The sequence below is a fragment of the Bactrocera neohumeralis genome, chromosome 3 (assembly GCF_024586455.1).
Source record: "Bactrocera neohumeralis isolate Rockhampton chromosome 3, APGP_CSIRO_Bneo_wtdbg2-racon-allhic-juicebox.fasta_v2, whole genome shotgun sequence".
NCBI classification, from domain to species: domain Eukaryota; kingdom Metazoa; phylum Arthropoda; class Insecta; order Diptera; family Tephritidae; genus Bactrocera; species Bactrocera neohumeralis.
The window spans coordinates 60,881,172-60,895,201 of record NC_065920.1 but is presented as its reverse complement, the minus strand read 5'-3'; the positions used below and the strand labels follow the sequence as shown (position 1 = coordinate 60,895,201).

The 14,030-nt window shown below is 35.4% G+C and overlaps 1 protein-coding gene and 1 long non-coding RNA gene across 8 annotated transcripts in view; one reads left to right on the top strand and one right to left on the bottom strand.

Annotated features, from left to right (window-relative positions):
* LOC126752855 (tyrosine-protein phosphatase Lar) overlaps positions 1-14,030 on the bottom strand; it is a 966,561-nt gene that overhangs the window by 622,643 nt on the left and 329,888 nt on the right. The window lies entirely within an intron of this gene.
* LOC126752867 (uncharacterized) overlaps positions 1-14,030 on the top strand; it is a 42,391-nt gene that overhangs the window by 21,510 nt on the left and 6,851 nt on the right. The window contains exon 2 of the long non-coding RNA XR_007666045.1: positions 3,491-3,619. This is a non-coding gene — a long non-coding RNA (uncharacterized LOC126752867). The remainder of the gene's footprint in view (positions 1-3,490; positions 3,620-14,030) is intronic.

Here is a 14,030-nt window from a genome sequence, read left to right as displayed (position 1 = left end):
ATGACTTGTAATTGAGATATTATTCGGTTAAGTGGCCAACATAAATGCAATAGCGCAATATAAGTGTAGGAAGAATTAGTCAGAAATATTTTTGTGCTGACTAAAAAAGTGTAATCCCACTTCTGTAACAATCGAACATGGTTCGATTCTCGCTTTAATTTCATGAACTGAGAAAAGAAAATGTTTATAAAAAAATCTAATTAAATCATAATGTTAAACCATTTACATTTCCTTAGCCAAATTACTCGACTTAACTTAACAATTATAAAAATTTGGAATAAAAAAGCAGCCTATCTTCACTACATTTATATTAGGTGTGCGGCTTTGCTAAAATCGCCTGAATGTAGGCAGCAACTAATATTTTTTCATGGCATTTTTGCTAGCAGAAGAATATTGAAGAGAACTTTTTACTACATTACAGACGAGAGCATGAGCTTTCTTAAGGGGATTAAAACATTTGGAAATTTCAAAAAAAAAGGGTGTAACGTAAGTATATGTACGGAGGTTGCTTCTTATATTTCAGGAAAAGAGAGCAAAATGTTAATTATTATTAAATTTACATCATCGAAAATAGCTTTATTGTTTTTCAAATTATTATCCATTAAGACCTATACACTTTTGCATGAGTTTGAACCAATTGTCGAAGCACTTTTGCCACTGAGATTGAGATGTATCCAAAACATTTATTTAGGATGTATCAACGGCCTATACAGGTGTCGAAAAACGTTAACCTCTTAGTTTATCTTTTACGTACGGAAATAAAAAGAAGTCATTCGGTCTTATGTCATCACTATTCGGTGGACGGTTCATCAAATCGATGTTTTGAGTGCCCAAAAATGCTGTTGTTTCAGTCGTTTTGTTAGACCTTGCATTTCTTTTTGGCCGATATGAATATTTTAAGCTACTGTAAGCAAGAAAGTAGGCGGTCATATGTCAAACTGTGCTAAGAATGTATATGTCAAGCTTAACAATAAAGTTGTGAGCTGTTAGATTTCAACTTTAGGCTTTCAAAATCTCGGAATATACAAAAGGGCAACTTACGTAAGAAGTCACTCTTTGAAGAGCGTTTGCTCAAAAATTTTTTTGAAACAAATATTTGAATATTTTCACATCAAAAATGTCAAACATTATTTCGGGGATAAGCGCGTAGTTTTAAGAATTTTTTAAGTTACTGTAATCTGCTCCCAAACCTTTAAACTTATTCTCAGAAACGGCTGAACCGAATGACTTAAAATTTTCATACGACTCTATGGGATGTATTATATCGATCGATACTATACAAATGCGTAAGTGGGTGAGGGCCACAAAAGCATCGAGAGCAATGAAATAGTGATCAACATTGGTATATTGGGAAATCCATTGTCTATACGACAATCTAGACAGATGCATGGTAAAGAAAGTCAAAAACCGATGGAACGAGCTACCTGGGTGCAAAATGGTAGAAAACATGATCGGAATACTAACTGGTCACTGTGTGGTGGCAACACACGCCCGCAAAATGGGGCTACAGATCGAGAACCTGCAGCAAATGTCTATAGCAAGGCATCAGGGAAATAATGAATAATCTCTGGTTCCCACGGTATGATATACTGGAGAAGGTATTGATAGTGATGTCGCAGTCTGTTAAAATTCGCGTTAAGCGCAGGCATCCTAAAGGATGACTACTCCTCTTTGGTCTAGCAACTAAACTCCATCTGTTATCAAAAGACCAAACTGGTCTATGCGCGGCTTATTGGTCTACCAGATTAACCTAACATAACCAAAACTTACATCTTCACCTCTATTTTACGCCATCTAAAAAGCTGTTGTTTTCAATACGTAGAGTACAAGGAATTTAATTTTATGAAAGCAAAGAAATCTTATTTGTGTTGATGCCTTACATCCTTATATGTGTTGTAAGCCATATTAGAAGTATATGCTGTTCTTTCGGTTAGCTTCAGCCTTATTGTTTTTTAATTCTACTTCTGAAATCTTATAACTATATTTCTTCACCACAACTTTTATCAAGACTGTGACAATACAACTTGCAAAATTTCTTTTAATCCCGTAAGCCTCAAATATTGAAATATTTCTTACGACAACTTCAACTCAAACTATACGCTGCCGAAAAAGCCTATCTTACTGAAATCCTCAGTCCAAATAAAAGCGCATATACTTCTCCTGCTTACAAGTCAACAAAAAATACTTGCTTATGCTATGTATATATTTAGCTCTTCTTGTCTGCTTTCAACTCGTCTTGTCTCCTTTCAACTACTCGCACAAATCCATTTTAAATTGAAAATTTTGTTTGTTAATTCGCTTACAACGGCATACAGCAAATACAGTTATGAGTTTGGTACTCAACTTTGCGCACACAGCGCTATATACATAGCTGAGTACCTGAGCGGGCGCGCACTGCTTACTGGTTACTTATGTTGAGGCATTTTAGGCGCACAACAGGCGCGTTAGTTTTGCAAGTTACCTGCAAATTGCGCTGAGTATCAGAGTTTATATATTTATATGATTTTTGCAGAAGCGCAGATCTTTTTATATATTCATTTGATATCTCTAGAGGTATATATTTATATATATATATATATATTTACTTGATATCTCCTGAAGTACTCACTGCCTTGCTGCGCTTTACAATAACCATTGCAAATACTTGATATGACTGTTATGAGGCCTACTTGTAGGCAATGCAAAATTTCAATTTTCCCCCATAAAATTATATATACATGCATAACGGCAGTTTTGAGCGCGGCAAATGTCAAATTTTGTTTACAGCTTTGTGTGAAATGCAAAAATGTGAAATGCAGAAATGCATAAAATGGCAATACAGTCAGTCGGAGATTGCTATTGAAGGTTCTCCGTGTATAGAGCTGAGAGGTAAGTAGGGGAGTAAGGCGTGCGCTAGCTGAGCGGCAGTCATCTTTGCCGTAATGTCAACATTTTGAGTGCAATTGCATAAATAAATGCGCGACCTACATTTAGGCGGTCTGTCTTTCTTACTCACAACACACACAGCAAACATACAGGAGCGCACACATACAAACACACAATTGCACACATCTACATATGCTACGCTCTCGACACATCACATCCCAGCTTTACAAGTGCATAACTGTCTTTTTTAATTTTACGAAATGTGCGCAATTCCCATTGAAGGATTAAGTGCTGTCAGGCAAGCCAAATGTGGCATAAATATTTTTGCTTTATTTTATTTATTTTTTTTTTGTTTTTTGTTTAGTTGCTTAAGTGTTCATAAATTTTTTATAAATTTTGAAATGTTAAAAGCGGTTTTCTTGCTATTGTAAGCTTCTTTGTAGCGCTGTACGTTTGAAATTTTAAATGCGCCTGTATGTATGCTTCATTTATGCGGTATAAATACGTAATATGCTGGTAGCTCTTCACAAAAGCCTTGAATATTTATAGTTAAATAAAAGAATAAAATTATTGCTTTAATTGATATTAAAGAAAAATTTTTTTTTTGTTGTACATGTACTTACAGGTTGAAGAGCTGTTATGAAATGCGCGGCACTAAATGGCGCATACAAGTGTGGGTAATGTTATGCACCATGCATACGCATAACATATGAGCAATTAAGGAGGAAATTGAGTGAAGGTTATTATGTAAAAGGTAACTGGAAATTTATATATACTATTCTTATGTGCAATCAGGAGGGTTGCATAACTACGTTGAAACAATTGCTGATTTGAGATACTTACAAGCAGAAAGTGAACTCCTAGTGCAGCTCCTTCATGGTAGAAAAAGGCTTGAAGCTTTGACCACTATTAGTAAATAACAATTTTTTTAAGTTTTTGGAAACTGGTAGCGATTGCGGTCCTACCTAAGGAGTCCTTGATATTATTGAGATAAATTTTAGTCTTTGAATAGCTTTTAATGTATTTCTGTAATTTAAATATTTTACTAAAACAATATTTTATTAAATACTTATTGCTTTGGTCCCTTAAAAACTTTTCTAGCCTACAGCTGCTTTTCTAGTCTAATTTCTCTATATCTACTTTAGAATAAGGCATTCAGAGCAGTTTAAGTCCAAATATAAGCAGATTTAATGAAATATTGGTATTTAGATTTTCTGTTTCAAGCAGTATTTGTGCAGTCGGCGATTGCTAGATATCCTTTAGAGGTAGCACTTATCCCTTAGCGGATATATAGAAGCGACTGTCATCGTTCTAAGTTTATGAGATCTGATGTCAACATTTTTAATTTTTCATTTTTAATTGAACTTCTTGTTGTCTATATGCCAAACTGTCTCTAAAAGAGAGCATGCGCAAAGGAAGATCATATTAAACCTTGCTTACAATTCTAATTAATACACATTGTCTCATAATTTTCTCAGAAGGAAGCTGTTGCGATCAAACTAGGGCTAAGTAACATATGTACATATCAAATTGTATAACAAAACATTGACGATCACATATCAGAAATGAATTAGATGACAGATGACTTGATCTTAAATGTGCACTTTTAAATATTCACTTATTTTGAACTTTACTATGTCACTATTCTTGGACCAAGAAAATATGATGAAGGGCATATTACGGAAAAAATGTAGAGGGAGAAAGGAAGCATATTTTGAAAACAGCTTAGAGTATGAGAAAAGTAAAAGAAAGAAAACTTTAACGCATATTCTAGAGTCTGACTAAAAAATCAATGTGGAAAATTCGTGTGGCTTTTTTCATAATTTGATGAACAATAATATTTTTCAAAGCATTGCTAATATGAAGCTATGACATTTTCGCAGCTCTCTCATAATTTGTGGATTCTATCCAAAAAACTGCGCCGACTTGACAGCCAACTAGAATGAAGCAAGCGAAGTTTTGATACCCTGCTATAAGGGGAACCGTAATCGAACCATATTGCATCGACCAAAACAAATAGTAGTCAGTGCGAGCAATGCCTGGTTTAAAAGACTGAGGAGGGAAAAGTACTCCAACCACTATTTTCCAAATAGTTTTTAACCAGACAGAAAGTACCCTAACTACTATATTCCAAATAGTTTTAACCAGACTTGCAACATGAGGCCGAACGTTATCAAATTGGAAAATTAATGCCTTATGTTAGTAGCGAGTTATGGGCGTTTTTCAACAATCATTCGCTTCAAGTTGATGAGTTATTCAAGTTGATCATTGAGATGTAGAGTTCCTTGTTGAAGGTTGCACCTCGTTTTAAAAGCTATAATACAGCACGCGCTTCTGATCCCAATAAATAGAGAGCATAACTTTAGCGGCTAGCTATAAGTTTTTTATTTACATGATTCTCCAGGTTTCTCGTAAGATGTTTTGCATTAAGAGTTTTCTTAATGCATCAGTTTTTCAGCAACAGTATCAATCAGATGCAAAAACGACTTTTTTAATGAAGCGTTCAAGCAGTATTTCTTATAGGCAAAATCGTATTTTCGCGTTTCTTGCTTTTAAGGGGGTATTCTGATTTAGAAATTCAAAAAAATCGATATTTTTTTTTGCATATTTTTATTGTATAACCCTTCAAAAAAATGTCCCTTAGAGGATTTTTCAAAATTCAAATTATTTTCCGAGTTACAGCTCATTTTGTGACTCCGACTCCGACTGCGCGCGACTAGTTCTCAAACTTTAAACTCGTTTTTCTCATAACTACTTTTCTAGAAACGGTGTGCATGACATTTCAAATTCTACTCAACTAATTCACATGAAATTTTACACAGAACTTTCTTATACATTATAGTAACGCACTACGAAGAGCTTTCGAAAGATTTTTTTTTTTATTTTTAAAAAATTCCGAACCACAAAAAAACAGGGAAAATACGAAACTTTTTTTTCAAACCTCCACCATTTTGTAAATTTTTTTTTTTTTCAAAAACGTTTCGTAGTGCGATAACTACACTTTTACTCTTCACGGATTTCGCATAAATTTTCATTTTAGGTCACGGAAAGGATTTATAGCTGCGTGAGTGGCTGCTATAGAATTTGAGAGTTTTATTATGTATGTTTGGCAACAAACTTCATCGAGTAATGCTACTAGTTTCTCATCTCCAAACTATTTGGATCGCCCAGGACGTTCCTTGTCTTTCAAGCTAAAATTACTACTTTTGAATCAGTCGCTCAGCTAGAGCGTATTCATCATTAACTTCTACTAACTTCATGAGTAGGATTCTGCATACTTTTTCGTGCGCATGCAAAAGTCACGTAATCTTTATTCTCAGGCTACTTAGCAAAAATATGGGGGAACAAAAAAATTAGTCAGATTGGTCGGAACGTTTTAAGGTTTCACTAAAAATCAAATATGGATATATCTTATATTACAGTCTGTATACAAAATGGCCCGTTTTACTCAATGGAAATTTCGATTTCGATTTAAAAGTAATTCGCATATAACACTCAGAAACAGTCATGTTGCCAAATACACAGATATAGGAACAGTCTAACAATGTAAGTGAATAAGAAGGTGAAAAATCTACACCAAAGTAGATTTATCAAAATTAATCCTGTGATTTAGTACGTGATCGAGTTAGGAAGGATAAAAGAATTTGTCAAAACGTTGGTCGTGAAAGGATATTGTTTTAGTTACATATGCAAAAAATGTCTGAACTTAGTATATAAAAGTAGAAGGTGGGACTCTTTGTAGGTCGTCGTTGCATACCGCAAATCATGGAAGATACAGGTTTTTATGACTCTTCCAGAAAGTTAAGCTTGGAAAAATTTCGTGTTGATAGTCGAAACTGTCCTAATTAACCATAAAGCACTAAGCCAACAAATTGTGCAAACAATGCAGAAAAACTTTAAGATTCTAAGAGGAACATAACTATCAACTTAGATTATATTCCCCATCATTTGGATACATTGGGGCAAAATTTAGATAATTATGGTGAGAATCAAAGAAAGATGTTCAAAAAATAGCCTTGGCAAACGGCAGCGTTAATCCGGATTAATTGCGCATTTAATCTGATCCAACTTTGTAGGTGACAGACGGCAGCTATGCTAGTTTGAAACTATCGTAAACAGCTGATTGTCATTTTTATAATATTTTCAATGAAAATGGATGGAAGTTAAACATTGCGGTTGTTGGCCGAACAATTTTTACAAAACCATTTTTTATTACAAAAACATATCAACACGTTCATAACATAAGAGACTGAAAATTTGACTGTCAGTGTTGCTTGTTTTTCATTCACAATAGATTAAAATGGGCCAAATGGCAAATAACAACGTTGCCAACGAAAATGCAACTAACTTTCTAAAATTTTGAGCAATAAAAGGTCGTTAGCAACGGTCTTATCTTGACTAACTCCTAAAATAATCCGGATTTAATGCAGTTAATCCGGATTAACGCTGCCGTCTGTCAATGCTATAAAAGTGATGGAAGGAAGGCATCAAGATTGATTAAATCGTTTCATTATAGCTAATTACTGCTGAGCCCTAAAGAGATATTGCTAACTTAATTATGAAGGAGGAACTCATAAAAAACCTTTAATAAAAATATAACTTATGTTTCCGACATTTATCTACTCTGATGCATCCTACTTTTTCAAAACTATACTGATATTATAAATATATGTGACCTGGTCTACGGAAAGGGGGCTTAGGTTTCAAAAAAAAGGAGAACAATTAATGAGATAACGAGAAACTGACGATTATTTTTAACAGCTTTTCCCAGAAAACTAGTTTTCGCACGTTAGCTCCCTTTTCGTAGACCAGGTCACATATGTATATGATATTTTGTTTCGTGTCTTCTGATTTTTATAATGTAAGATGAAAATAAAGACTCAAAAGCAAACGAGGGCAAATTTTACAAAACCATTGGTGGTGTAATGAATTGTGAACATAAATATGTATATCCAAAACCGATCTTATATCTAGAGCAACAAAACCACGCAGTTTATACTTCTTTTCGCTTCAAATACAATGACGCATGAGGACAATAATTTTCTAACAGATGATACCAATGCTGGAACAGTGGAATTATAAACAAGAATTATATGCCATACCTTGATATTCCCAACGAACCCACTAAAGTAGAAAACTTACGCTATAGAAATATAATTAAACACATATCACAACTAGGGATCTAACAGAAATCGGATTAGAACTATATTTGAAATTATAGTTCAAATAGATGTCAAATCATTATGCAAACTTTTTCCATTCATAAAGCTTCGAAATCAAATATGATCGCTCATCATTCATCAACAAAAAACTGCCTACCACAACCCCACTATGAAGATATAGAATACGAGAAGCATACATTTAAGAGCACCTACGTTGCGTAAGTTCTCGAAAGTTTCAGCTATAAAAATCATCAGTACTTTCAACTGAAATTAACAACAATAAAAAGTAGGCAATACTAAAAACCGCAACTCACGTTTAACATACGCAGCAGAAACAATAATAAAATGTGAGTCTGCTTCGCGCGGCGCCCGAAAGCAGGCAACAAGAAATGTAATTAAGACAAAACTGTAGAAAACGCAAAACATATTGCCTGCAAATAAACATTGATATAATTTTGCGCATGCAGAGACACTAAAAACACAACAAACACAGTGAGAAAACCGAAAAGCTGCCACGCGCAAGGCATGGAAATATTTATGCAGGTATGCGTGTACGCCAACGGCAGTGTCATACAAATATGAATATGCAATAAATGCAGAAATTAATATTTTCATTAGCGGCAAGCGGCAAACAGCTTATAACGCAACGGAGAAGTGCGCACGAAGCAAGATGAATGTGGGCGTAACGCCTAAAAATATGCACACATGCATCTTATGAAGTTGAAAGTTACCGGGGCGATGTGGTTAAAAAGTTGCAAGCTTATTGCTGGCACATTGCACGGCACAGCGCTTTTTTGTTGCTTGTTGTGCATTAGATTGCGAGTGACGCCTAAAACACATGTTATTTACTACAAAGAAACCGATATGCACACGCTTACAAATAAACAAATACACACACACATTAGCGCGACTTCGAGACTTTTAGTTGTGGGTGTGTAGTTACTTTACAGCCATGTGGCAGCTATAAAATTGCGGCAAAAACGGGTGTAGGCGGCGAATACACACATAAACAAGTGCCACTGTGTGTGTATATTGCTGTGTATGTGTTTCTGTGGCAATAGCTTTTGCACCTAAACACTAGCTTCTTGCTTTGCGTGTGCGTTTGCTTTATCTCCTGCCTTGGCGCGCATGCCACGCATACGCCAACAGAAATTTTGCGGCAAAAACACATTGCAACCTTATGAAATTTTAGCGCTTTGGATGCTTAATTAAAAAAGTTTCAGCTGCAACAACTTTCACCCACTCAACAAATACAGCTGTAATACATTTAATGTACAGCGATATAAAAATAAATACATACGTGCATACATACATATACATTTATATGCTTGAGTGAGTGTGCGTGGCTTCTGGCTCGAAAATAAAACAGCGCGCTAACTCTTACAAGTGCTGCTCGTTGGTGTTGGTGGAAGAAGTTGCAAAAGGTGCAGATAGCGCACTTTTTTCTAGCACTTTTATTGTTTTTTTTTTGTTTTTGTACACTCCTACATTACGTTAGCTTCATTTGTGAGTTTAATTGTGTACTGTTCTGTGTATTAATCATGGCTAGGTGACCAGAGCAAAATTACTTTATGCGTAAGCTTTAAGGAGAGCATTCTCAAATAGTTATTTTAGGTAACAGTGCGAACTAGTCTAAAAGTAACTAGTTTAGGAGTAGTTACATTTTTATAATTCATTTTTAAAGCGGGCATTCGCAACTGATCGTTTGAGGAAACACTTTTGTCTGGTTCAAAAGTAACTAGTTCGGGAGTAGTAACATTTTTTACATTCACTTTCTCAGCTTTACTATTAAACTTGAAAGAAACTAAAAAATAAAATAAGATCAGTTCAATAATAAGCACTATGCTACTTAGCAGTTTTTTATTTATTTAATTTCTATGATTTTTTTTTAGCGATTTTTAATAAAAAAAAGAAAGATCGTTAACTTCGGATACACTGAAGCTCTACTAGTTTTTTGGGAAACAATTTTGACTGGTTTAAAAGTAATTGGTTTGGCAGTAGTTACATTTTTTTTTATTCACTTTCTCAGCTTTAATATTAATATATGCCCGATCTGGCTAAATCGACTCAGAAACGTTACGCTGATCATTATATACAGTGAACCACGAAAGTGTTCATAAGAACGTGAATTTTACTTTTCGTGTTATATTTATTTCATTTGCAACATGAAATTAACAAATACATAGTATAAGAAGAAACTTAAAGTAACTTAATTTAAACTAAAATAGCTAGAAAATGTTATATTAAATATAATGTTAAATGAAAACTGTAGTGCCTTTATTTTTTGGTATGGTACATCGGCCGTTTCACCTTAAGAATCAATATCTAAGGCATCTTTTCAATGAAATTATTCAAAATTTGTGGGCTTTTAGCCAAGCTTCACTGGCGGGCACCCAAACTTTTTCGACGTTTGGTCTTAATTTCGAATTACTCTTTTCCTTCTTACTTGTATATTCCACAGATTTTCAATATATTAATTCATGACAGGCGACTGTGCCGGCCTGCCCATAACTATGATTCCCCTATCCTGGAGCCATTTCAGTGTTTTTGTGTGCTTATCGTGCATGAAAAGAGTGTTCCTTGGTTAGCAGCTAGTTTTTTCTACACTGGGTAGGTAATATAAGATAAATAGATGAGGATTCCACCGCAATCTAAGGTGTATTGTGTCCTTTAGAATGTTCAGAATATTGAGTGCTTTAGAATATTAATGCAATCCTTGGCTTTCATAATTCCATTAGATTTATGAAAAACTCCTGGTTTATTGTCCTGAAAACAACCCAATAGCATAAGAAAGTCACTGCGACGTTTTAACGTTCATTAAATGTTGCATGAAGCAATACCATTATTTTTGTCGTACCAAGGCCAAACATTTTTGTCAAGGGCCAAACTCTTCTATTAGCTCCCAAACCATTTATTAAGAACATTTCGGAACAACATCAAACATCATGTTGCCTAAGTGTGCAGTTCTGTGTTTAGCTGTAAGAAATAATTTCTTTACCACAGTTCTCACGTCCGTTCCGGTATTTTTGAAGGTTTTTCGCACAGTTTCGTTACCGAAATTAATATTTAGTGTCTCTTGAATAATTTTTTTGGCTTCTACCGAATATTTTACGGCTCCCGACAACCATAATCGCTTTAAGGATATCTCCGCATATGGAGATAGCTTCTGTGATCCCTCATTTTTAACGGTATTTGTTTGGCAAATTTGTTCGAAATTGTTTCAATATATTTTCAAAGGTTATATTTTTTGTACGAAAAAACCAAAAGCTTATTTACCAAATTATTCAGACTTCATAAGAATCAGCTTTGAAAATTATTGTTTCTTTATAATCTTCTCAGTTCTAAGAGCCCTAGAATTCAATATGAAGAGCTTAATTTAAGAGTTGAGTTTTCTGATCACCTGACATATTCACATGTCTTCAAACTATATTTAAAAATTCCGAACAATAGCTCTTGTAATCATTCGACAGATATACCATCTGATCAAATTTGACTCGGACAGCTCACTTTTAATTGAGCGCGCACATACAAATTTCTTTTATAGTACCAATATACCTTTTTTTAAGTTCGTAAAGTTCCATACGTCCATTAACGTGTGTTTGCAGGAGTTTGATTACGATGCGAAGTTTGTCTAACGACGTTTACCATTAAAAAAATTAACAACGAGTTTGAATGAAATTTTGCATTTCCAATGGAATCACGGCTTCGGAATCGTTGAAAATCTCGCAGAACTGTTTGCCAAGTCTAATTTATCATGGAGCAGTGTTTGAGTAGATTCGTACCAAAAAACATGATTGTTTTGCTCAAAAACAACGTTGAGTAGAAGTCGCAAAAGATTGACAACTTAGCTGTGCACTCTAGATTTGCCAGGCGCATCATTACTGGTGGCGCCATCTATATGAATGTCGGCTGGTGCGTTAGAATGTGCTATCTTTATCGATTCTCCAGTGCGAATTTCATGACATTTCATCGATTGGAAGTGAAGTTATTGCGTTTTAAGTGTCAGTATGTTTGTGTTATCGGTTCGAAAATGAGCTTCGAGCAAAGAGCCAACATTAAGCTCTGTTTTAAAATTGGTAAAACTTTTAACTTTCAATTGATGGAACAAGTTTATGGCGATGATTGCCTATCTCTTAGCAGAGTGCACGAGTGGTTTTAACGTTTTCAAAGTGGTCGTGAGAACATAAATGACGATCAACATGTGGGCCAATCAAAATCCGTGATCACCGGAAATTCCATCAAAACTGTGCGTGAATTCATCAAAAATCAGCCGAAATCATCATTGATAATTCATGGAAATGGAATTCAACATCTCCAAAACATCGATTTATCGCAGTTTGACCGAACATTTGGGCTTAAAAGTGTGTGCACGGTTTGTTTCGCACAAATTGACTGACGACCAAAAATTGCTCAGAATCCAACATTCGAAGGACATCATTAAAGACGATTATTTGACCAAAAATCACATTTTAACCATTAAACACTCCCCGTATTCACCTAAAATGGCACCGTGCAATCTCTTCCTTTTCGGAAAAATGCATTTGCCCATGAAAGGAAAGCCTTATGAAGACGTAGAGGCCATTCAAAAGGCTTGCACCGGCATATTGGCGGCCATACCGGCCAACAAGCTAAAACACTCGTTCGACATGCTTTTGGATCGTGCAAAAAGCTGTATTGAAGCAGAAGAAGACTATTTTGAATAAAATAAAATGATTTTGCCGAAAAAACCACTTGTTCTGTTTTTTCTTAAAGTGCTGTTTACTTTGGAAAGCACCTTGTAGGTTTATCAATTTGCCCACGAAACTGTCCAACAAAGCAGCCATTGGCGCTCAAAAAAATTGCTAAAACCAAGAAACCACGTCAAGGCCGGTCAGAAATCAACTGAATGTACAACGCTTCAATTACCGTGATGTGGGGCAACATGAATTGGTTCCGCATGGTCAAATGTTCAATAAGAAACACTGTTCGATCGCGTTGAAGCGACTTTGTGAAGAAATTCGCCGTTTAACAGCCGGACGAGTTGAAAAAAAGTATGCATTTTTTACCACGACAATGCGCTTTCACTTTCTAGAATGATTGAGAACTGTATTTTTAGTCAAGCTCGAGACGCCAAAGTCATTGCTCCGCCACTGTGTTGCAAGATTTAGCTTTCTGAGTCGTTTTCTGATTTCGAAACTGAAAAAATTGGTTAGGTAAACGAGCTCAATGCAGCCATGAAGGCACGGAAGGCCAAATATAGTGAAAATTGGTTTTAGCTGAGGCTTAGAACACGCGTATAGAAAATTAGTTTCAGCATTGATAGCATCGAGAGAAAAGTTCTGCGAAAGATTTATGGTCCTTTGCGCGTTGGCCACGGCGAATATCGCATTCGATGGAACGATGAGCTGTACGATATATACGATGACATTGACATAGTTCAGCGAATTAAAAGACAGCGGCTACGCTGGCTAGGGCATGTTGGCCGAATGGACGAAAACACTCCAGCTCTGAAAGTATTCGACGCTATACCCGCCGGGGGAAGCAGAGGAAGAGGAAGACCTCCACTCCGTTGGCAGGACCAGGTGGAGAAGGACCTGGCTACGCTTGGAATATCCAATTGGCGCCACGTAGCGAAAAGAAGAAACGACTGGCGCGCTGTTGTTAACTCGGCTATAATCGCGTAAGCGGTGTCTACGCCAATTAAGAAGAATGATATGCTTGAATTGGGTGAAAACACTTTATTTTGAGGGCGGTAACAAAGCTTTACATTGAAATTCATGACAATGTTTATCGTTTTGTCAGCCTGGATCAAATTTATTATAAAAAGAGGATTTATTATTCTAAGAAGGACTGGGTTCGGAATGATTTCAAATGGCTTTGCTCAAATTTCTAGCGAGGCCCTTCAAAGAGGTTAAAATATTTTCGCTAAGCTTTATAGAAGAAAGTTTAAATTTCATACTTTTTTTTCATTAAAGAGGTTGTACAAAGAAATTAAAAAAATTAAAACCAAATTTTTTTGTTGTA